This window comes from Eretmochelys imbricata, chromosome 1 (assembly GCF_965152235.1).
Source record: "Eretmochelys imbricata isolate rEreImb1 chromosome 1, rEreImb1.hap1, whole genome shotgun sequence".
Lineage (NCBI taxonomy): Eukaryota > Metazoa > Chordata > Testudines > Cheloniidae > Eretmochelys > Eretmochelys imbricata.
The window spans coordinates 223,951,718-223,976,424 of NC_135572.1; the positions used below are offsets into that span (position 1 = coordinate 223,951,718).

Sequence of the window (24,707 nt, forward strand, 5' to 3'; positions counted from 1 at the left end):
CTTTGCCGCAGGAGGGGGGCAAGTGGGGCAGGCAGCCAATCAGAGGGCCCAAATTTGCTAGCAGGCAGGAGCGTCTCACTCACCTTATTGCCAGATTGGGTCCTACCTCACTGAAATCCCGTCACTGGCAGCAGATCACCAGAGCTGGCGGTGCTGTGACGGCTGCTCCCAGGTCATCCCCTTCAGAACAGGTGTCCTGGGTCCTGCAGCTCCCCCATCAGGAGCAGAGGAATCGGGTGACCATGTCATTTGGCTGATCCCAGGAGCAAGGCAGAAACAGCCAGGCAGTGTCTGTTGCCCAGTCAGTGGAGATCAGGGTCTGGGAAAGACCTGGAGCAGGTCTGTGCTCAGAACCTAGCATCTGGAATGTGGCCAGCAGAGCTCCCTGCCTGAGGAAAGCTGGGGCAGGAACCAAAGGCAGGACTGGCAGGTGAGCCAGTGGCTGGGAGATGAGAAGACAGGATCTGAAACCTGGACATGAGGGGTAACTATGGAACCCTAGGAAAGGGGCCACACGGGCTGCTGAAGTCCTGCCCCAAGTATAGCAGGACAGGGCTAAAGAGATTGGGTGGGGAAGCCCTGCTGTGAGGGTGAAGAAGGGAATATGTTTCTGTGCTGTAGCTGCCCCAAGACAGGGGAACTTAACTGCCCCCTATCAGGTGTGGGGACTTTATGGAGCTGTCAGAGAGGAAACTGAGGCAGGGTGACAGCATGGGCCTGTGCTAGACTGCACCTTAGGACATTGCTGATCTGGGGTCGGAAGTGTGGGAGAAGTCCTGAAACCTTCTAAATCCCACTCCCAGAACACACAAAATATGTATAGGGTCCTGCTACTGGGCTCTCATAACTCTCATGAGTCTAGGGTATGCCTTAAGCCAGAAAGCGTACTGGGCTTTGTTCTATATTGACAATGTGTGTGTGCTTACATTGGGGGAGGGGGAGGGTTGATAATATTTTTGCCTCTGTCTCTATGTGGCTAGTTACCTTAATCATTTCCTGCTGTTTGAATTTCCCATTTACTCCTGTACAATGATGTATTTTTGTATTTGCCTTGGTTTGCTCCCCCAGATAGAGAAGAACCTTTTCCAAAGGCCCTGTCAGTCTTGGTTTATTTCACAGTCAGAAAAACACCAGAGAAGAGATCAGTATAATTTCCCCATGAAGAGAGACCACAGTGTGGGGTCCGTGCTGTGTTCCAGGCCTGGCCCATCCAGGAGGAAGGCAGGAAGACTCCTCACATTTAAAGGTGCAGACCACAGGAAATATAATTGTAACATTTCCTCAACATTCATTGCAGAGGAGGGTTGGGGAGGCTCAGGCAATGCAGCATCACCCCCTCATTGTGACATCTCAGACATTCCTATGCTTGAGTGCCTCTTGTTTGGATCTCTGGTGCTCTGGGGACTGTAGCTGAGGCTGCAGGGGGTGGATCCTCTCCCTGTGTCACCATTGCCCCATAATACTTTGCGGATTTCACTGCATAAGAAACTCCCACCAGGCAAAAAGCTCAGTACAAGACCTGAGCTGGATATTCTGGGTCCATTTTTTCTTTGGTGGTTCCAAACTCCTGGCAGGAATCTGTGGGGTGGAGAAATCTGGAAGGGGATGTCCCAAGGACATTGCAGCTGTCAGCAGGGAGTCAATCCCAGTTCTCTCTTAGCCAGATCTTGATGCCCAGACTCTCCCAGGCTCTGTTGAGCCACGTAAGCTCTTCTTTGGACCAGCTGATGGTTCCGGGGGTACGGGAAGGTCCCCATCCTTCCCTTCTTCCTTCAAGCTGGGGGAAGTGGTAATATGCCCAGATGGGAGCTTCTTGCCCCTCCAGACCTGCAATGATAATAACAAGACATCTCTCCTGCCCCACATCAGACCTCACCAGCCCAAAACCTTTAATGCTCTTTTCTGATCCCCATTATTCTTGTTGTCCCCCAGCCCCTATTTCTGCTCTCTGTTTGTTAATGAATCAAGGTATGATGGTGGAGAGGGGCACATATTGACAGTAGCTGTCCATTTGCTATTGACTGAGGCCTGAGTGACATGTTTCCAAACCCAGTTGGGAGTCTGAACCAACAGGGCCTTTCCTGAAGGAATGGGACCATCAATCTCAGTAAAGTACAACTGAGAAGTTGAATATGGTCAAGGAACAGCCTCCCTCTCTCCACAAGAACAGGGGGCCACCACTAGAGGGTGATGTGGGAGAAGTGCCCTCAGTGCCTTCCCAGAGCATGTACTCTCATTGGTGCACTCCCTCTGCTCCTCCCTAGACCCCCTCTCAGCCTGACCTGGCTCTCAGCATCAAGTGTTATCACGAGAGCCCTGGGGGCCCATTGCTGGCTGTTTAATGCCAGAGCCCCACCCCAAGCTCTCACTACCTGATGCAGCAATGATCTCACTGGCCTGGAATGGTCCTAACAAGGGGGCTGCCGGCACTTCACAAATATCACTTGCCTGTGAGCATCTGGAGCATAAACTTGGGGTTCCTACAACAGGCCTGGATGAGAACTGGGTGTCACAGTTCAGGGGCACCTGTATTCTCCCTCTATGGTCCACCAATCTCAGACATCCAGCTGTCACCTGAGTGGAAACCCATGTGTCTCTCCCTTCTGACCAGGGCATTTATAGGTTGCACAGTTTCCTGACTACACTGTGAATTCCTCAGCAAAACAGACTGCCTAAGCCTGCCTGTTTTGCCTTCTCTTCAGAGACTGTAAACAGCATAATTACCTCCAGTTAAGCTACCATACAGCCCTTTCTAAGCAAGCACATTTATTCTTAAAGTAAAAGCATTACAGAAAAAAACAATAACAACTTAACATGCATGTTAATAAGCTTACCAGAGACCACCCCAACTCTAACATGAGCTCTGGCAGGTGAGCAGTCTTTCAAACACCACCAAGGTGTTTTCTGTGGTTATTAGTTCATAACCACTTAGACTCAGAAGAGGCACCCCCATGAATCTGTGAGTATCTCCTTTATCCAGTTTGGGTCTTTGAAGAGACCGTGAATAGTAATCAGCCATGTGTTGCATTAGGTTTTGTTTTTTTTTTTTTTTTTGCAGCATCACATTGCTGACTCATTTTGAGGTTCTGATACCTCACAACTTCCAGATCCTTCTCAGCAGTGCTGCTGCCAAGACAGTTTTCCCCATTCTGTTTGGTTTTTCTTCCCTAAGTGTAGCACCTTACACCTGTCTTTGTTGAATTTCATTTTGTTGACTATAGCCCAGATCTCCAATTTATCATGGGTATGGAACAGCTAAGGTATTATGTATGGTAGCTGGGCTTCTGGGTAGTGTCCAGGCTCCAAAGCACAGAATATGGAAGGGAGAGAGAGGGAAGGATTCCCATGATGGAGTAACAATTTCCCCTGAAAAGAAGGGTTACTCCCTGCCTTTATGCCAAGCTCCTGGCCTGTTCCCATCTCTGCCCACCCCACCCCTAACCTCAGCTGCTCCAGCAAACTAAGGCAGCAAAGACCAGAGGCCACTCTTGCTCCTAGGACTGAGGAGTAGGCTGATAATCTACCTGGATGTGGGTGGTGTCCTTCCCCATGCCCATGATCAACACACTATGCAGGGCAGCCTGCAGGAGGCAAGTTTCCAGCTCCTGATCCAGGGTCAGCCAGAGTTTGTTGGCAGGAGAGAGGTGCCTGCTTTAGACTTCCGAGTATGGGGTAGGACAGGCACTAACAGGAGCAGAAAACTGTCAACTTGTTGAATGCGGTGGATGAGACTTAAGTATATATGACACAAACACACATGTAGCGTCATAGATGTGCTTTATTTGTATAGCAAAGAGACATCTATGTAGAGCAGTTAATGAGATTAATGTGCATAACATAGGAACGAACATGACCTATTATTTTGGAAGCCATGAACATTATTTTTTATGCATTTGGAAATCAGACACAATAGATCAGCTGACACTTTCAAAGATACTTTTTGTTTTCACAGCAGACAAGCATTGGCAAGGAACAGAATAAACCACTGCCCACATCCCAAGCTGGACCTATAGAGCTGCATGTCTTAGGTACCCACGTGCCATGATCCTTGTAAAGAAACATTATCCCTTTGCCTTGAGGTTTTTCTTGACAAAATTAAGTTACCATAATTTTCACTCCTCAAGGCAGGGTTCCTCTGGGATTTGAGCCCAGGACCTGTGCCTTTGTAATGAAGGCATACTTTTAGGCCATCTGACCACTTTGTGCTTTGGTTTTCTCACTCACGAGTAGGTCTTTGCCAATTAGGTTTGAACTATTATTTCAAAACTGAGCAGCACCCGAAGTTTCACAAGACTAAAGACCACAACTCCCAGCCTGGGAACTCCCCTAGAACACGTCCTGTCTATGAAGAGCTAGACCAGGTGCTCAACCCTGCCTCGAGCATGGAGTCTGCTTTCATGCTGGACCAGCTTCTGCATACGGAAGGTGTTAATACTGGACTGGGGCAGAGGGGCTGGAGGAGACATCAGAAGCCATCTCACCCCGATGCTGAAGCACTGCACTCTGGATGCTATACTTCCAAGGTGATATTAAACTGAGCTACTTCTGCTTGGCTGGGCAGACCAGCGGGAAATTAACCCCATTGCCAGGCTGCTGCAGCAGACACCTGAGGTCTGGCTCCATCCCCAAAAATGACATTTTAGCCAGGCTGCTCTATAGCCCTTAAGGGAAGGGCAATCTGCTGCTGCTGGGGAGATCTGAGGCCTGGCTCTATCCCCCAGATTAATACCATTGCCCAGCTGCAGTACACACTGCTAGGAGGGCTGCTCTGCAACATCTGTTACTTGGGACTTGCTCCATCCCAGAATTAGTACCTGGCCAGGCTGTTCTATTGCCTGCAGGCAGGGACAATCAGCTGCTGCTGGGGACACGAGTCCTGGCTGAATCCCCCAACCAATGCTCTTTCTGGGTTGCTCTATAACCCTGCAGGGAGAGGAGTCCTTCTCCTCTGCCAGAGAAACACCAAGACCTGGTTCCACCCACTACTGACATCACTGCTGACCCAAAACATAGCTCTGGATTTTTGATATTAATTTGCTTGAGCCATCAGGTGATCAGGCTGAGGCCGCAGGATCGTTTGGGGAGGAGATGACGGAACACACCAAGTGTCTAATTATAAAGCTTTATTAATAAAATAATGAAATAACAGCGGAGAGTGATGGGTGCTCCCCATGTCACTCAGAGGAAGGAAGAAAGTGTTAGTGCCCCAAGCCCTAACCCACTTTCATACTCACACACTTAATACCCAAGGGTGGCCAGGCCTGGGTGTAACGTAAGAAGAAGAGGGGGAAGGGTGGATGGGAGTTCTGCCCTGTGCGCACCCAGGTCATCCAGGGTCCACTGTTGATTCCGATTTGCCTCAGCTCCTGGGAGGGTTTTAAGGCCTGGGGTCTCTTGGGGGCATCTTCTTCAGAGATCTTTGTTCCCCATACTCTGTGTACCAGTCCAAACCGGCCTTCCATGGCTTCTTTAGCTTTTTTAAAACACCCTGGTTTCAGGGCCGTGAGACAGTTCTATTTGTTCCTGGCTGGCCTTTGCCGTCTCACTTTTTTTCGCGGCCCCGGGATTTTGTTTAATAATTTTTTTTTTATGGCTGGTTGTGAGGGTTGGATTTTTTATTTTTTTTTTTTTTTTTGTCTTGGCAGGTAGTAGCTGGCCTTGGGCTGTAGTCAGTTTTTTATTTTCAGACTGAGCTTGCTAGCTGCAGTGTTGAGTTAACCCGCTCTCTGCTCTCTTCCTCCTTCCCCCTTTGGCCTTTCGCAGCCTGCAAAGGAATCTTCCACTCCACGCTTACACCTTTGACCCTCCCCAAAATGCCCTGCAATGCTTGCAACAGCATTAGCAATATACAGTGCTGATCTGCATCCCGCAGGGGACCTCCTGTGGGAGGAGGCCATTGGGGTGTGACGGTTGCTTCCTACTTCTGCAGAGTGACCATGAGGCCTAGCTCCAAACTCAGCATTAATCTCATTGTTGGGCTGCGAGATAGCACACCTGAGACCAGGCTCCAACCCCCAAATTAATGTAATTGCTGGGTGGCTCCATAGCTCTGCACTGTATTACTAACGCTTCTCGGGAGACCCTAAGGTCAGGATCCAACTCTAAAATTATGCATGTACCATGACTGTCAGTTGACTGTGAGTTGTAACATTTGTTCTTAGTATCTCCAGCTTCGGTTGTGATCATCACTGGTACGGGTAATGGTACATCACAGAGCATCCTTCTAAAGCACTGAGGCTCAATGGTAGCAGAGTTTCTTAGGGCTTCCTGCTAAAAACTAGATGATTAGTGTTAGGGGAGATTCTAAAGGGCCACAGTCATCATCATTATCAGATGTCCTTAAGACTTCTGCTTCATTTCCTTCTCCCTTTCAGCTTTGTGCCTTGTGTCATGCTGCCCCTGGTGCCTTGAACCTTCTCCCTGTTCTCATACACTAATAGCCCTTCATCGCCTGCTTCAAATCCCTGCTGAAAACCCACTGCACCTTACCAATAACCCCCAACTTCTCTTATCTTGTTGCCCAATATCATCTTTTTATTTCACTTGTCCTGCTTAGATCCTCAGCTCTTCAGGGCAGGGAACTCACCTTATCTGTGTTTGTAAACACAGTATAAATTTAGGGCATTGTAGAAATCATGTTTAATAATAACTCATTCTACGCAGCACAACATTTATTCATGTCCCTACAAGTCCCAAATGTATGCATGTTCTGTATGATCCTAATTCCAAATGACTCCAGCACAGGTTGGTAGGAGTTAAACCCACATCTACGAAAGTTGAGATTCTCCTGCAACCACATGGATCCAGGCAACACCAAATATTGCAAGACTTGCAATAACGTAATGCAAGCTGGCACTGCTAACTCCCTTGCACCCCTTTGGAAATTCCAGCTGAAGAGTAAAATTTTCATTCCAGGTTGAGAGAGAGACAGAGAGAGAGTATAGTGCAGTGATTTGCTAGGTAACATTCTGCATCTGAACTGAAACACAACATGGCTGCTGCCTCACAACTCCCGCTATATTAGAGAGTGGGTTCGTCTACACTGCAGTCTTAGGTGTGATTGCAGCTCTGGTAGGCAGGCCACACTAGCTTTAATCTAGCTAGCACAGCTAAAAAGAGCATGAAGACATGGAGGCATAGACCCCAGCACAGGCTAGTGATGTGAGGACATACTCAGGATCCCGGTCAGGCTGGTACAGCCCATGCTGATGCCTGTGCTGCCAGCCCTTTACTAGATCCCTCCAAACGCCAGACTCTCTTCCTCCAGTTGCACTCATCACAGTGCACCTCCCCACACATCTCTGTCTGGTAACACACACCAATCAGATTCCTTCAAGTCGGGGGTTGTGTTCATCTCCTGGATGGTCTTGTGGTACGTGCCCTGGGCTGGGGCTCAATAGAGATGGATTCAGTTGCTTGCTCTGTCACAGGTTCCTGTGTGACCACCTTGAGCAAGTTAGTTTATTTCTCTCTATCTCTGTTCCCTCTCTGTAAAATTGAGATAATACTTTTCCCCTCTTTTCCTGTGAGTACAATGGGTTTCTACTCCTTGATTGTGGCTCCCATGCACTCCTGTTAAATAAATAATAAGGAACTCTGCATTTTGGAACAACAAGGGGGTACTGACTGGAACTTGTTCCCTAAAAGAAGACTATATTTCCCCCCTTATCTGAACACACATATTCTTTGGCCTAGTGTCACCACAACACTTTTCTCCAATAAAAAATGGAGTTCTACTAGCTGTGTTATCAGTGCTCTTGTCTCACCAGCAGGTGGCACTGTGAAATATTAAAGAGTCCAGTTGGGCAGTGATAGTATCATTGAGTGCTTGGAGTTTAGACAGCCACTTACGGTGTTGCACACACCAGGGTAATTAAAGGGGTGTAAGTGTGGGGCTTGTATGGAAGGGGAGAAATAGGCAGATCAACCTGGACATGTTGCTTTTGCTGACTAGAATGAGAGGAGGTGACATACCTGATTTTTCTTTTGCAAGGATGTGGGACTAAAGATTTTTATCAACTCTCGGCTACAGAAGCCAGTCATGTGCCAGAGTCATAATGTCCAAACAGAAAAGGAGTCCTTGTGGCACCTTAGAGACTAACCAATTTATTTGAGCATGAGCTTTCGTGAGCTACAGCTCACTTCATCAGATGCATACCGTGGAAACTGCAGCAGACTTTATATATACACAGAGAATATGAAACAATACCTCCTCCCACCCCACTGTCCTGCTGGTAATAGCTTATCTAAAGTAATCATCAGGTTAGGCCATTTCCAGCACAAATCCAGGTTTTCTCACCCTCCACCCCCCCCACACACAAATTCACTCTCCTGCTGATGATAGCCCATCCAAAGTGACAACTCTTTACACAATGTGCATGATAATCAAGTTAGGCCATTTCCTGCATAAATCCAGGTTCTCTCACTCCCTCACCCCCCTCCAAAAACCCACCCCCATACACACACAAACTCACTCTCCTGCTGGTAATAGCTCATCCAAACTGACCACTCTCCAAGTTTAAATCCAAGTTAAACCAGAACATCTGGGGGGGGGGGTAGGAAAAAACAAGAGGAAATAGGCTACCTTGCATAATGACTTAGCCACTCCCAGTCTCTATTTAAGCCTAAATTAATAGTTTCCAATTTGCAAATGAATTCCAATTCAGCAGTTTCTCGCTGGAGTCTGGATTTGAAGTTTTTTTGTTTTAAGATAGCGACCTTCATGTCTGTGATTGCGTGACCAGAGAGAGTGAAGTGTTCTCCGACTGGTTTATGAATGTTATAATTCTTGACATCTGATTTGTGTCCATTTATTCTTTTACGTAGAGACTGTCCAGTTTGACCAATGTACATGGCAGAGGGGCATTGCTGGCACATGATGGCATATATCACATTGGTGGATGTGCAGGTGAACGAGCCTCTGATAGTGTGGCTGATGTTATTAGGCCCTGTGATGGTGTCCCCTGAATAGATATGTGGGCACAATTGGCAACGGGCTTTGTTGCAAGGATAAGTTCCTGGGTTAGTGGTTCTGTTGTGTGGTATGTGGTTGTTGGTGAGTATTTGCTTCAGGTTGCGGGGCTGTCTGTAGGCAAGGACTGGCCTGTCTCCCAAGATTTGTGAGAGTGTTGGGTCATCCTTTAGGATAGGTTGTAGATCCTTAATAATGCGTTGGAGGGGTTTTAGTTGGGGGCTGAAGGTGACGGCTAGTGGCGTTCTGTTATTTTCTTTGTTAGGCCTGTCCTGTAGTAGGTAACTTCTGGGAACTCTTCTGGCTCTATCAATCTGTTTCTTTACTTCTGCAGGTGGGTATTGTAGTTGTAAGAAAGCTTGACAGAGATCTTGTAGGTGTTTGTCTCTGTCTGAGGGGTTGGAGCAAATGACCGCTATTCCTACCTGCATGCCTCCAGCTTTCACCCTGACCACACCACACGATCCATCGTCTACAGCCAAGCTCTGCGATACAACCGCATTTGCTCCAACCCCTCAGACAGAGACAAACACCTACAAGATCTCTGTCAAGCTTTCTTACAACTACAATACCCACCTGCAGAAGTAAAGAAACAGATTGATAGAGCCAGAAGAGTTCCCAGAAGTTACCTTGGATGAGCTATTACCAGCAGGAGAGTGAGTTTGTGTGTGTATGGGGGTGGGTTTTTGGAGGGGGGTGAGGGAGTGAGAGAACCTGGATTTGTGCAGGAAATGGCCCAACTTGATTATCATGCACATTGTGTAAAGAGTTGTCACTTTGGATGGGCTATCATCAGCAGGAGAGTGAATTTGTGTGTGGGGGGGGGTGGAGGGTGAGAAAACCTGGATTTGTGCTGGAAATGGCCTAACCTGATGATTACTTTAGATAAGCTATTACCAGCAGGACAGTGGGGTGGGAGGAGGTATTGTTTCATATTCTCTGTGTATATATAAAGTCTGCTGCAGTTTCCACGGTATGCATCTGATGAAGTGAGCTGTAGCTCACAAAAGCTCATGCTCAAATAAATTGGTTAGTCTCTAAGGTGCCACAAGTACTCCTTTTCTTTTTGCGAATACAGACTAACACGGCTGTTACTCTGAAAAATGTCCAAACACCCCTCTCTCTTTCTGTGGTGATGATGTCTGTGGAGGATCAGAGCCACAGAGTAATGCAGGAAGGAGGGACGGGTGGGAGACATATAACTGATTGATTACTAATCAATCTGTCTCTATTATTGTATGGGATGTGGATGTGATTTGGGCTATCAACTAGTGGGGAGTTGGGGGAGGGTTTATGCAGATATCATGACTTAGTTTAAGTCACAACACAGGAAATGTTATAGGGCAGGTAACATTGAATGCCAAACAGAATCCCCAGTGTTAAACTGATGGCTGGGTCCTTGCTGCTTCTTAACATTTAACCCCGACATCCCTAACCAACAGAACTTGACCCTGGAGATAAACCCCAACCACTCTGTGTGACTTTTATCCTGTAAATACCCAGCTAATCAGTAGCATCTGAAGCTATAAATAGTTCACAAAATGTCCCTGTATAATATCTATAGCTATCTATCTATCTTATCCTGCAATCCGTGTCTTGGTTTGGTCACATACTTAGTTGAGGCAGAAGTAATGATCATGTATTCCTCATGGATATTAATACTCAGCACTCCCATCCCTGTTAAATCTTCAATCACTACCTAGCACTTGCTCCTATAAATACCTTACCCTGATCCTTAAAGGTGCCTAAACACCTTTAGGATTTAGGCCCTTGCTATTTCGTAACATTTAACGCTAACGTCGCTACTGTGTAATTTTTATCCTGTAAATAGCCAGCTAGTGCCTCCCCGTGTGCGGTACTGCCTTGCCATGGCAGTGCTGGGAACCTGCTGGACATGAGTGAGAGGGAGCTCAGTTTGTCTTCTCTCAAGACCTTTACTTCTAACCCTCCCTTTCTCCTCCTCCCCTCCCCCGCCCTGACATTACTGTCCTGTAGGGTGACTACTGAGTTCCAGCCGAGATGGGGGTGACGGGAGCTCCTCCAATGCTCACCCCTTGAGCACAGCAGCAGCACCTGTGTCACATGCAGCCTGCACCACACCCATGTGTCTCTCCTGCTCTCAGGTCAGATCTGTTCTTTTGAATAGTGAATTGTGGAATACAAACCCTGGGATTTGTTTGGGGTCTTTTTCCCCCAAAAAACAGCTTTAAAAATGTTTTGAATTTTCAGATTGTATGTATTTGATTGGGTTTTGATTTGACTGGAATGCAAATACGGGCTTGATCGACTAGGGAAAGAAGGGGTACTTACTTAGATTTGGTCAGTTGTTTATTTTGCTTTAAATAGTGTGTTGTTTAATTTCTTTTGTGTGTGCAAATGGCTAATTTTAAAATGTAATACAGTACACTCTCTGATTTAAAGTAATTAGAGATTAGTATCATTTAACCAGTATTTTTCCCAAAGTTTGCATGTGTTTATTGTTATTCTTGTGATTTTTAGCATTATTAATTTATATATTTGTTGACTTAGATTTTTTTCTATTGATTTTCTGTGAATAAATGTTGCACCAGTGAGCTGCCGTATGCGAAGTTGAAAACTGATCTGTCTGTGTATATTTTTATTCTTCTTTTCAGAATACCATAGATAAAACACATATTTAAGTGCATATTGTTAAAAAAAATAAGTATGTATGGTAGGGCTCTACAGACAACCAAATCAGGAGGAGGCATTTCTAGAGAAAAATGGAAAAAATATCCCAAACTCAAGACTTGGCAGTAATGGGAGACTTTAGCTACGCAGGCATCTGTTGGAAAAGTAATACAGAAAAAACACAAAATGTCTAATAAGTTCTTGCAATCTGTTGGGGATAACTTCTTGTTTTGGAATGTGGGGAAATTAACTTGGAAGATGGGTGGCCATTTTACACTTGATTCTGATTTACAGAGAGGAATTGATTGCCAATGTGAAGGGGGGTGCAACATGGGTGAAAGTGATTATTAAATGATAACTTTCATGATTCTAAGGAACAGAAGGAGTGAGAGCAGCAGCAGTCAATGGACTTCAAAAAAAAAACAGATTCAGTGAACAGGTAGATAAGGCCCCCTGAGAAGAAAATGTAAGGGAAAAAGGAGTTGAGGAGATCTGAAAGTTTTTTAAACAGACAATACCAACAGCAAAACTGCAAACTATCCCAATGAAAAAGAAAGGTAGAAAGAATAGAAAGAGGCCAATATGGCTGCATCAAAAGCTCTTTAATGACCTGAAAATCAAAAAGGAATCCTACAAAAAGTGGAAACATGAACACATTGTGTGGCAAGGCACCTTCTTGGTCTCACCAGCCTCAGCTGTTTTTAGCCTTGGCGAGATGGCTTGGGTAAAACAGTCCCTCTTGGCTGTACAGGGTCAGTCCATTCCTTCTCTCCGCTAGTCTTTTGGGCTTGTTTTTCTCCCTTATGGGAAGGAATGCAGCCTCCCCTCCTGGTGAGGCTCACTGTCTTGCTGCTCCTAACCTACTGGCAGCTTGACTCCTTCCCTCCCCCTCTCTCTCAACAGGGGAGTGTTTAAAAAGGTCTCAGGCAGCCCTTAGTTGGAATCAGCTGATCCCAGTTGATGGGGGGAGGGCCTTTTAACCTTCTGGGACTGTTTTCTACCCCCTCCTTTCAGCTGTCTGTCCTGAGTTTATCACAGTTGCTAAAGGTGAATAAAAAAAAACAAAAAAACAAATAACCACAAGCATGTAGGGAAAAAATCATAAAGGCAAAGGCAAAAATGAGTTACACCTAGTAAGTGACAAAAGGGCAATAAAAGAGGTTTCATTAATATATTAGGAGCAAGAGAAAGACAAGGGGAACCACAAAGGAGAGATATTAATGGATGACACCAAGAAGGCTGAAGTATTTAATGTCCATTTTTGCTTCAGTCTTCACTGAGAAGTTAATTGTGGCCTGGTGCTTAGCACAATATTAACAAAAAGGGGAAAGGAACACACACCAGAAGAAGGAAAGAACAGAATATTTAGATAAGTTAGATGTATTCAAGTCAGCAAAGCTTGACAAATTCACCTTAGGGTACTTAAGGAAGTAGCTGAAGCAATCTTGGAACCATTAGCAAGTATCTTCAAGAACTCATGGAGGATGGGTGAGGTCATAGAGAAGTGGAGAAGGGCAAACATAGTACCTAACTTTATAAAGGGGAACAAAGAAGATCCAGGGAATTACAGACCAGTCAGCCTAATTTCAATACCTGGAAAGATGGTGAAACAAATTATTAAACAACCAATTTGTAAGCACCTAGAGGACAATATGGTGATAAGTAATAGCCGACATGGATTTGTCAAGAACAAATCATGTGAAACCAACCACAATGTTAGCAAACTAAGGAAATATGGTCAAAATGAAATTACAATGAAGACAGTGTCACGGAGTTACAGGGTCTGGTCTATGCCCCAGCCTGTCACCAGGCTTCTGGGAGTGACCCCTTTAGGGCCCACACAGTTCCATAGGGCAGGCCCCTGGCCTCCAAGACTGGGCCTTCAGCACCAGTGTTCCCTGCCTCTGTGGGTCCCTGCAGTGAATCCAGCCAATACAAACTCCTCTGGGAGGCTTGTACTGTGCCCCTTCAAAGTGTGCAATGTTCTCAGTGAGTATTTACAGCGATGCAGGCAGCCTTTTCAAAACAAGGTAATCATTTATTAGTCATTTAGCACACAGAATTTTAAAGACCTTCGATTAACACAGAGAAGCCAAAGTTAATCCATAGTCCACCTTGGTCCAACTAGTGCCCTGATGGGCCAGCCACGCTGTGATGAACTCCATCTCTGTCTCTCTCTGTTTACCCCTTTGTCTCCCCAGGTCTGGCTCCTGAATCCCTTTCTTCCAGTCACCTGACACCTTCTCCAGCTCAGTTCCCAAATCCTAGCTGCTGGAGTTTTCTGCTGTTAGGTGTTGATTGTTCAGTTGTTGGAGCATCTCTTTGTCTTGCTGGACTCTGCTGATTTGGATCAGTTTGAGCCAGTTCTTTAGTGACTGTATTCATTCCCCCCAGTGAGGTGAAACACACAAACCTCCTGTCTATTGCACTGTTCCAGGAGTAGTGATAACCCTTTTTACCCTCTGGCTAGCAATGACATGAACAGAAGGAAACTGAAGCATGCCTAGGATTCATAAAAATAGTACATAAAATCTCCACTTTGTCACAAAGGGTACACAACAGGTTGAAAGACCATACACAAAGTGTGGTTATCAATGGTTTGCTGTTGAACTGAGAGGGCGTATCTAGTGGGGTCCTATAAAAGTTTGTCATTTTCATTAATGAATTGGATATGGAGTGGAGAGTATGCTTATAAAATCTGCAGATGACACCAAGCTAGGAGGGGTTGCAAGCACTTTGGAGAACAGTGTTAGAATTCAAAATGACCTTGATAAATTGGAGTAGTGGTCTGAAGTCAACACGATGCAATTCAACTAAGACAAGTGCACAGTCCTACACTTAGTAAGGAAAATTTAAATACACAGGTACTAAATAGGGAATAATTGGCTAGGTGGTAGTACTGCTGAATTGAAATATGAGTCAACAATGTGGTGAAGTTGGAAAAAAAGGCTAATACCATTCTGGAGTGTCATGTGGTAAGGCATGGAAGCTAACTGTTCTGCCCTACTTGGCACAGGTGAGGCCATAGTTGAAGCACTGTGTCCCGTTTGGGGTGCCACATTTTAAGAAACATGTGGACAATTTGGAGAGATTCCACAGGAGAGGAACAAAAAATGATAAAAGGTTTAGAAAACCTGACCTGTGAGGAAAGGTTAAAGAAACTGGGCATGTTTATTCTTGAGAAAAAAAGGTTGAGGGGAGACCTGAAAACCATCTTCAAATATGTTAAGGGCTGTTAGAAAGCAGAGGTGGGCAAACTTTTTGGCCTAAGGGCCACATCTGGGTATGGAAATTGTATGGCGGGCCATGAACGCTCACAAAATTAACAACGGAAAATTAACACGACTAAAACATCATAGTCACCTAAGACAACAACTAGCAGGCACATGGGCTTGCACGTTCCAGGCTCTAATGGCATGTGAGGCGCAATTGGGTTGTGCAGCTGGAGTAATATGCAGGCCCTCACGCCTGTCATGCAGGTCCTGAACATGCAGGAGTGCCAGGTAGGCAGAGCAGGGCAAGCCCCTGACCCCGCTCCCCAGCTGGAGCGCCAGAGCAGGGCAATGGAGCTTGAGGGCTGGATTAAAAGGTCTGATGGGCTGGACGCGGCCTGCGGGCCATAGTTTGCCCACCCCTGTTATAAAGAGTATGGTGATCAATTTTTCTCCATGTCCACTGAAGGTAGGACAAGAAGCAATGGGCATAATCTGCAGCAAGTGAGATTGAGGTTAGACCTTAGGGGAAACTTTCTAACTACAAGGACAATAAAGTACTGGAATAGGTTATTAAGGGAGATGGAATCTCTGTCATTGCAGGTTTTTAAGAACAGGTTGGACTGTTACCCCAGAATTTGGCATCCCTGCATGTACCCCAGAATTTAATAGTACTGCCATCAGCAATTTTGCATGTTCAGCCACTGCCAGCTGAAAAGCAAACATCACATACTGTAACGATGCTGCCTCTGGCGGGACACAACTGAGAGTGTCAATTCTGGACAAATTGCTTAGAGCAGGGCAATTACAGCCCAAGGCTGGGGTTTCTCCACTTCTAAGGCAAACCAAACCAGCCAGACAGGGAGGACTTTGGTTTTACCCCACTGGCTAACTACAAGTCACACAAGCAATTCCCTCAGACACTCCAGTTCCCCAGTACCACCACCAGCAGCCACTTCTTATGGGGACGAATGTTATGAAAACTAATGCCCCTGTAAAAGAAAAAAAGGTTTTCTCAATCCCAAAGGACCAAGCCCCAGACCCAGGTCAATATACAAGTTAGATCTTACCCACAAATTACGCTGTTGCCAATCCTTTAGAATCTAAAATCTAAAGGTGTATTCATAAAAGAAAGAAATACAGATGAGAGTTAAAATTGATTAAATGGAATCAGTTACATACAGCAATGGCAAAGTTCTTGGTTCAGGCTTGTAGCAGTGATGGAATAAACTGCAGGCTCAAATCAAGTCTCTCGAGTACATCCACAGCTGAGATGGGTCATTCAGTCCTTTGTTCAGAGCTTCAGTTTGTAGCAAAGTTCCTCCAGAAGTAAGAAGCAGGATTGGAGGGGTTTCCAGGACCTTTTATATTCTTTGCCCTGTGGAAGGACCCCCCCTTTGTTCTTACTGTGGAAAATCCCAGCAGCAAGATGGAGTTTGGAGTCACATGGGCAAGTCACATGTCCATGCATGACTCAGTTCTTTGCAGGCCCACGCCATTGTTTACATATTAGTTTGAATGTTCCCAGGAAAGCTCAGATGTGGATTGGCGTCTACCAAAGTTCATTGTCAGTTAAGTGTTTCTTGACTGGGCACTTACTGAGAATAGTCCCTTCTCAAGAAGCTGACCAAATGCTTCAGTGAGGCTACTTAGAATAAAAACACATTGATATACAAGTACATAGCCAATATTCATAACTTCAGCTACAAAAATGATACACCTATACAGATAGCATAATCATAATCAGCACATCATAACCTTTCCATAGACACTTTACATGACAACTTTTGTACAATATTTGCTGCAAATATATAACAGTGTTTGCAACAATGATCTATACGGTTACAGGTTATGTGAGTAATATCACAAAGCCGCCTTACATTGACCTAATAATGTATGTGTCTATACTACCAGGTCCCTTCCACTGACCTAACTCACCTGTAATGTTGACTTAATTACTCTGCCCCTGCGAGAGACTTAATTCAGTGTTGATGAGTTGACAGAGAGGCAGTGAAGACGCAGTCTTATGTAAGTTGACTGAATTGGCCTCCAGGAGGTGTCCCACAATGCTCCACTGTGACTTCTCTGGACATCATTATCAACTCCACTGCACAGAATCCAGATACCCAGGAAACAGCCCCTCCCCGTTAAAGCCCCAGAAACTTTGAATTCCCATTTCCTATTTGATCAGCATGGAGAGCTCGGCAGCCCAGGTGATCCTGGTGACTCAACGCCTCAAATGTGCTCCAGTCTGTAGTACACAGGAGATGGTGGGACTTATTGGTCTGTGAGGAGAAGAGTCTGTGCAGGCACAGCTCCAATGCAGCACAATAAACTAGACATTTATGAAAAGATCACATGGGGCATGGGAGAGAAGGGCTACAGCAGGGATACGCAGCAGTGCCACGTGAAAATCAAGGAACTTTGGCAGGCATACCAGAAGACAAGGAAGGCAAACAGTCATTCTGGCTCTGCATCACAAACATGCTGCTCTACAATGAGCTGCATGTGATTCTTGGCGGCGACCCCACCACTACCCCCAAACACAGCATGGATACACCCCAGGAGTCTGAGTCTCGGGCTACCTCAGGCAACAATGAGGAGAACATTCTAGACGAGGAAGAGGAGGAGAATGGGAGACAAGCGAGCTGTGGGTCCATTCTCCCCAAGAGCCAGGAGCTATTTTTAACCCCAGAGTCCAGCTGTTTGCAGGACAGCATGGTGGCTGAGCATGATGCTGGGGAAGGCACCTCTGATAAGTATGCAATTCCAATCAAACTGTAGGGGTTACATGCTCTTATATTTTATGTTTAATGTAAAGAAAAAGTGAAGTGTAGTGAGTATCTGCTTTCCAATGGCTGCTCCAGCTATGCAGAGGGTGGCCCCCTGGAAAAGACCGTTTATGTGCACAGGGATGCCCAGGAATCCTCCATGGAGACTTCTAGGAAACTTTCATGGAGGCACTCTGCAATCCTTTACAGAAGGTTTCTGAGGAGGGCTGCCTTATTTCTTCCACCACGGTAGGACACTTTCCCGCGCCACTCCAGTATTAACTCTCCTGGTATCATTGTGGTACGCAGCATAGCAGCATAAGGACCAGGTCTGTACCCAGACGCTTGCAGCATCCACTCCCTTGCCACCCCTGTAACCCTCAGGAGACTGATATCACATAGGGTCACCTAGGGGAAACGGGGGAAGTTTTCATTACAAGTGCTCGTACTGCAAACAATAGAGCATGTGATCCACCACCCATAGTGATTTCAGGGTCCCTCAACCATGTTTTCCCTAACATGTGGGTGGTTTGGTTGGCAGGGATTGGCATTGACCTCAGATTCTGCACGTCTAGGGCAACTACTACCTCCGGCGTGGCTGTACTGCCCCCAGCCCCACCCCTGTCCCTTCCATGCAGCTGTCTGCATGACTGCATCTCCTGTCTGGGGTCTGTACAGCCCCACCAGAGGACAGGGCTGGGGGCAGTACAGTGGCACCGGAGGAGTTGCCAGTGTGGGGCGCTGGCTCCTGAGAGTGGCAGTTCCATGTTTTGCTCCTTTCGCCACTGCAGTTCCCAGGAGAGCCCTGCGGGTTCTGTGGATACCGATGTATATCTGTGTATATCCGCATCTGCAGGTATAAATTTGTATCTGCACAGGGCTGTAGTTAGAAGGGAGGGAAAGAGGATGTGTGTGTGACACTCTACACCCCAGGGAAATGCCCTGTAACCCCCATATTCATCATTTGTATATAAATTGTGATATTTTATGCAGAGCATGCCATATGAGGTATCGTGGGAAAGATTATGATCTGCTCAAAGCCACTGTTCCATCTAAATATGCATATCATTAATGCATTTGAAGTTATGAGAATTGTGTTTTATGATTGTCACAAATATCTGGTGTGGGTTTGGGAAGTGCCAGGATACTAGCTCCCCAAAGACAATAACCAGGGGATAACCAACACCCAGGTGGGTGTCGAACAACCATCAAAAGCCATTGTCCAGCGAAAGAGCTACAATGCAATGACTCAGCTGCGCAAGACCACACCAGGGGAATTGCTCTACCTTGCCTGGTGACTCAGCAATGTACCCTGACATGCCTGGACTTGTGTTCTCCAACCACATGGTGGGACTAAGGATATAAAACAGAACACAGTGACCCTATACTTTGCCTTTTCTCCTCCCCCCACAAATGCTACAAGCAACAAGGACACCGAGAAGACTGAAGACTCCAACAGAGGAGACTGGCCCAAGTTTCACGGGTGAAACCTGTGTACCATGAACTGCAATATCTAGTGGGGTGAGAAAAACTGCTTAATCTCGATGTTGCCCAGTCTAATTGGGTTGAGAGTTTAGACTGCATACTTATATTTTATTTTAGTAACCACTCTGATGTTTTGCCTACCACTTATAATCACTTAAAATCTATCTTTTGTAGTCAATAAACTTGTTTTACTGTTTATCTTTACCAGTGAGTTTGCCTGAAGTTTTTGGTAAATCTGCACAGGTTTACAGAGGCTGGTGTATATCTACTTTCCATTGATGAAGCGGTGAACCAATTAATAAACTTGCACTGCTCATCAGACAGTATATTCCTGAGGTACAAGGCTGGGAGGATTTGTCTGGTGCCTTTCTCTGTGTGATTCATGAGTGGGTCTGGGAGCATTCATGCAATCTACCTGGGTGTGGGGCTCCACATGCTGTTGTGCTGAGTGACAACAGCACCTGGAGGCGTTTGCTGCTTGTCACTAGCAAAGCATTGTAAGAGATAGCCCAGTGTGGAGTGTTCAGGGGGCACAGCGGTCCCACAGTCCCAGGCTGCACGCCAGGGATCCCATCACAGCATGATGACATGTTTAGAAAGACAATAAGGCCTCTGAGACAGCTGAGACAGGGCTAAGAGCCTGGAGGATTTCATTGTCTGAAAAACTGGACATGGACATGGAGAGCAGGAGAGCATCCCATGCAGGATGAGATGCTGTGGATTATGAAGGACCAATCAGACATGTTGAGGCATCTGGTTGAGCTTCAGGAAAAGCATCTTGAGGCTAAACTCTTTCTGCAGCCCATGCAGAACTGCCTGCAAGCATTGCCCTGTTCCCAATCCCTCTCCCACAAACGTTCCAGGAGCTGGGAGTGGGATGTGCAGTATCCCTTCCACTCAACACTGGGGAGGGTACTAAGAACAAAAGGCAGCCATTCAAAGATCTTTGATGGGCAAGACTTCTGTGCTTTCACAGACAAACTGATTTGGTTTCTCCCCTCCCAATATTATCCCACCATTTGCCCAAGGTTAAAGAAACAGAAAGAACAGGAAAATAATGTATGTGTGTGCAATAAAGGTAATTGTTTCGAGAATTAAATGCTCTTTATTTATTCCAATCATTGGGGTTGGGGGGAGGGGTGGGGTGGGGGGGAGGGTACAGAGAAATTGATGCAATGGAGGGGATGGTAGGGGAAGGCACAACACAGATAAGCGGTGCACATTACTGAAACAAGTTTTCAAAGCATCCAGGAGATGCAGAGCTCCTTGGTGAGCTCTTCTTATTGCCCTGGTATCTGGCTGCTCAAAATTAGCTGCCAATCTATCTGCCTCCATACCCCACCTCTGCAGAAATGTCTCTCCCTTTGCCTAACAGATATTATGGAGCACACGGCAGACAGTGATAACAATGGGAATATTGCTTTCACTGAAATCCAAACTAGTAAGCAAATTGTGCCAGCAACCCTTTAAACGTCCAAAGGCACATTCCACCACCATTCTGCACTTGCTCAACCTTTTGTTGAAATGCTCCTTACTGCTGTCCAGCTGGCCGATGTTCGGCTTCATGAGCCATAGGAGCAAGGGGTAGGCTGGGTCTCCCAGGATCACGATTGGCATGTCAACATTGTCAGTGCTTATTTTGCGATCTGGAAAAAAGTCCCTGATTGCAGCTTTCTGAACAGACTGTGTTCCTAAAGATGCGCGCATCATGCACCTTTCCTGACCCTCCCACATTGATGTCGATGAAACTCCCCCTATGATGCACCCGTGCTTGTAACATCATTGAAAATTATGCCTTACAGTTTATGTACTCTTTGGCAAGGTGGTCTGCTGCCAAGATAGGCATATGCGTGCCATCTATCACCCCACCGCCGTTAGGGAACCCCATCGTGGCAAAACCATCCACTATGTCCTGCACGTTGCCCAGAGTCACTACCCTTCTTAGCAGAAGTCGATTAACGCCCTGCATGCTTGGATCACAATGGATCCCATGGTGGATTTACCAACTCTGAATTGATTCCCCACTGACTGGTAGCAGTCTGGCATTGCAAGCTTCCACAGAGCGATCACCACTTGCTTCCCCATAGTCAGAGCAGGTCTCATGTTAGTGTTGCTGTGCTTCAGGGCTGGGGAAAGCTCTGCACAAAGTTCCTGGAAAGTGGACTTATGCATTCAAAAGTTCTGTAGCCACTGCTCGTCATCCCATAGCTGCCTAACAGTGCAATCCCATCACTCAGTGCTTGTTTTCCAGGACCAGAAATGGCGCTCCAGCCTGTTCAGCTGCTGCACGACTGCCAGCAGCAACCAGGAATTTTTTCATCCTATGGCTTGCGGCAGGGCTGCTTGCATGACATTGCAATGTTCCACACGGCGGTGCCTTTCTCAGCTCTGGAAATACTGCAGGATAAGGCTCAAGGTGTTTGTAATGCTCACAACAGGAGTGCACAGCTGAGTGGGGTCCATGCTTCTTGGGCTACGGCATACACACGGCTAAGCCAGGCTTTCGAAAAAAGGCATGAGAAAGTATGGGTTGTTTGCCATTGATATCAAGGTAAGGAGGGAGGGAGAAAACTGCATCACGGGAAGCCAAAGCCATGTTCCCATTCCCCCCTGCATCGATGTTTTGGTCCCAGGAGGTGTTGTAAGCTCTTCCCCAAACCCCCTGTGGCTAGTTGCACTGTGGGATAGCTACCCATAGTGCACTGCTCTGTGCACTGATGCAAGCGCTGCTAGTGAGGACGCACTCCACCAACACAATGAGCATGGCGTGGACTGGCACAACCAACTTCATTACTGCAGCGGCCGGATGTCAACTTACCTTAAGTTGACTTAACTTTGTAGTGTAGACATGCCCTCACAGTTACTTTTTAGCCTGCAGTACACCGACCACCAAACCCATGGAGATAACTTTCATAAAATTAATACAGATATCTCCCAGTTTCTTCATAGCAGTATTTTAGTAGCGGTTTTACCAATGAAGTCTACCAGTGTATACTTCCCTAGTACTACTCATTACTCCCCTCCAAGGAACTTTTTGCCACAACATTGCTTTGGGATCTCATGATCCCTATATCCTTTTTCCAGGAGATCTCATTTGGTTGCATTCTTTCTTCTTAGATATATGACCTAAACTTTTGCTGTATTAAAATGCATTTGGTTTGAAAGAGCTCAATTTTCTGAGAAATCCAGACCATCTGGATGACTGCCTTGTCCTCATTTACCACTCTGCTAATCTCTGTGTCATCTGCCAATTTCATCAGCAGTGATTTCATATTTACTTCCAGATCATTGGTAAAAGTATTAAATATCATCAGCCTTGTAGAACCCCACTAGAAACACCTCCATTCAAAGATTATTCCCACTGATTATTCCTTTTTGAAATCTGTCAGTTATGTCTGTCCATGTAGCATGAGTTTTATTGATACTGTCTACATTTCACCAGCCAGCTCTTTCAGAGCTCTTGTTATCTGGTCCTGATGCTTTTAGAACACTTATCCCTAGTAGATGCTGTTTTAACATCCCCCTTAGTTACTAAAAGGCGGGGAAGCAGTTCATCATCCTCATGTAATCCGAATACATCAGTTGGCTTCTTTCCAAATATAGAACAGAAATATTTATTAAACACTTCTGCCTTTTCTGTATCATTTTATTAACAATTTTACCATTTTCACCTAGTAATGGGCTTGTCCCATTATTGGGATTTCTTTTGTTCCTGGTATACTTTAAAACCACTCCTTATTGTCCTTAGTTCTGCCAGCCATGGATTTTTTCCGGATGGCTTTAGCTTTCCTTATCAATTTTCTACACTTCATAACCTCTAATGTATATTGTTTGCCATCCGCCTCACTTTTTTCCATAGATATATCTGCCAGATGGAATTGGCAGCAACAAGGGCTGGGGCTCAATGTCTAGGGATTCCTCTTACCAGTACAAAACAGAACCATCTCAAGCCTCTACCCAGTAATCTGATAAAACTAATTAGCACCCTTGGGCACCTCTAAGAGTCAATACTTACCCATTCAGAAGCATTGAGTCTGTGTATAACACAAGAAAACTTTTGTTAAAAGGGAAATAGAACCCAGCATTACCTTGGGAAAACACCACAACCATGATTCAAAAGCATGTAACCATAAGCAACACGCACCTCACAGTCCCTTCAGGCAGTGTCCTTTGTTTCAATTTCCCATCTTGCAGCATGGAAGTCTGACAAATAAATGTCCCTTTAACATACCACTCCCCTCTCCCTGCACTGCACCCTACTCACAGTTGGCTGTTCTTAGTCAGTGAAGACCCTTAGTTCAGAGGTGCACTCCCCTGGATTCACCTCCCACCCCTGAAAAGGGAGGGGGAGCGTCGAGCAATGTCTCTGCTGCTGCTTCCACTGTACTCTGCCGCCGTTAGCTATGTGCTACTACCTCTGTTGCTGTTACCTCTGCCGCTGTTCCGCAATGCTGCTGTCATCAGTGCTGCTTGCCACTCTCTACCACTTCTGCAATGCCCCACTTTGAGGTTCCACCACTTAGCCCAGCTCTTAGCCCTGGTCTACACTGGGGGTGGGATCGATCTAAGTTACGCAACTTCAGCTGTGTGAATAACGTAGCTGAAGTCGACGTACTTAGATCGACTTACCGTGGTGTCTTCACTGCCGTGAGTCGACTGCTGCCGCTCCCCCGCCGACTCCGCCTGCACCTCTCGTGGCGGTGGAGTACAGGAGTCAACGGGAGAGCGCTTGGGGGTCGATTTATCGCGTCTAGACTAGACGCGATAAATCGATCCCCGCTGGATCAATCGCCATCCGGTGAGTAGTGTAGACATACCCTTAGTGATTTCCCTGGACAGCGAGGAACCTCTCTACTGTTGCTTCTTGTCTTTCATTACAACACTGTCCTCACACCAGGTTGAAGGCTTAGAGCTGCTCATCAGTGATTTCAGCTCTAGTAATCACCCAACAGAAACAAGAACTTTTAATTGAGTTTACTCAACTTTCCCTTTGAACACTAAAGAGAAGAGAATCAAATAGTATCTAGAACCCTTTAAAGCAGAGCCCCCCCACTAGATAAAAACATCTATCCCTAACCCCTCTAACTTTCATTGGGATGTGACATCCCTACCCCCTGCTTAGCAAGTGGGTTTGAGGTTAGGGTGACCCCTTCAATCAGGGCATGCTAAGCACAGTTCTGCTGCCCTTTATTCATACAGTAAGGATAACAACATTTCATTATCCCTGCATTCAAAGCGTTTTGTATCCCAAAACCAGGAAAAATTGATCACTTTGGCAATGCAGCTCTGTCTGCTGAACACCTAGGTGTGTGTATGCAAATATAGTCCGGTCCTGAAGTCTTCCTCCCCTCCCCCCATTTCTTTTTGCTGAGTTTTCTTTCTGCTGCCATGGTTGAAACTCCTGCATGGGGATGGGGATCATTACTGCGACAGCCCTTTACCCCAGTTTGTTTCCTATCAGTTACACTTCATATTGCCCTTTACAGAATGAGGCTGGGAATTAAATACTTCTTTTTTACCTTATTACTTCTGAAGAAAAGGACAAAGAAGAGAATTGTATAATAACCAATAAACCTCTACTGTGATCTGCCACTGCAATTTCTCCCTTCCACCCCTCCT

The 24,707-nt window shown here is 46.0% G+C and overlaps 1 protein-coding gene across 1 annotated transcript in view; it reads left to right on the forward strand.

Moving 5' to 3' along the window:
* LOC144269822 (scavenger receptor cysteine-rich type 1 protein M130-like) overlaps window positions 1-24,707 on the forward strand; it is a 547,202-nt gene that overhangs the window by 456,515 nt on the left and 65,980 nt on the right. The gene's annotated exons all lie outside the window — the stretch shown is intronic.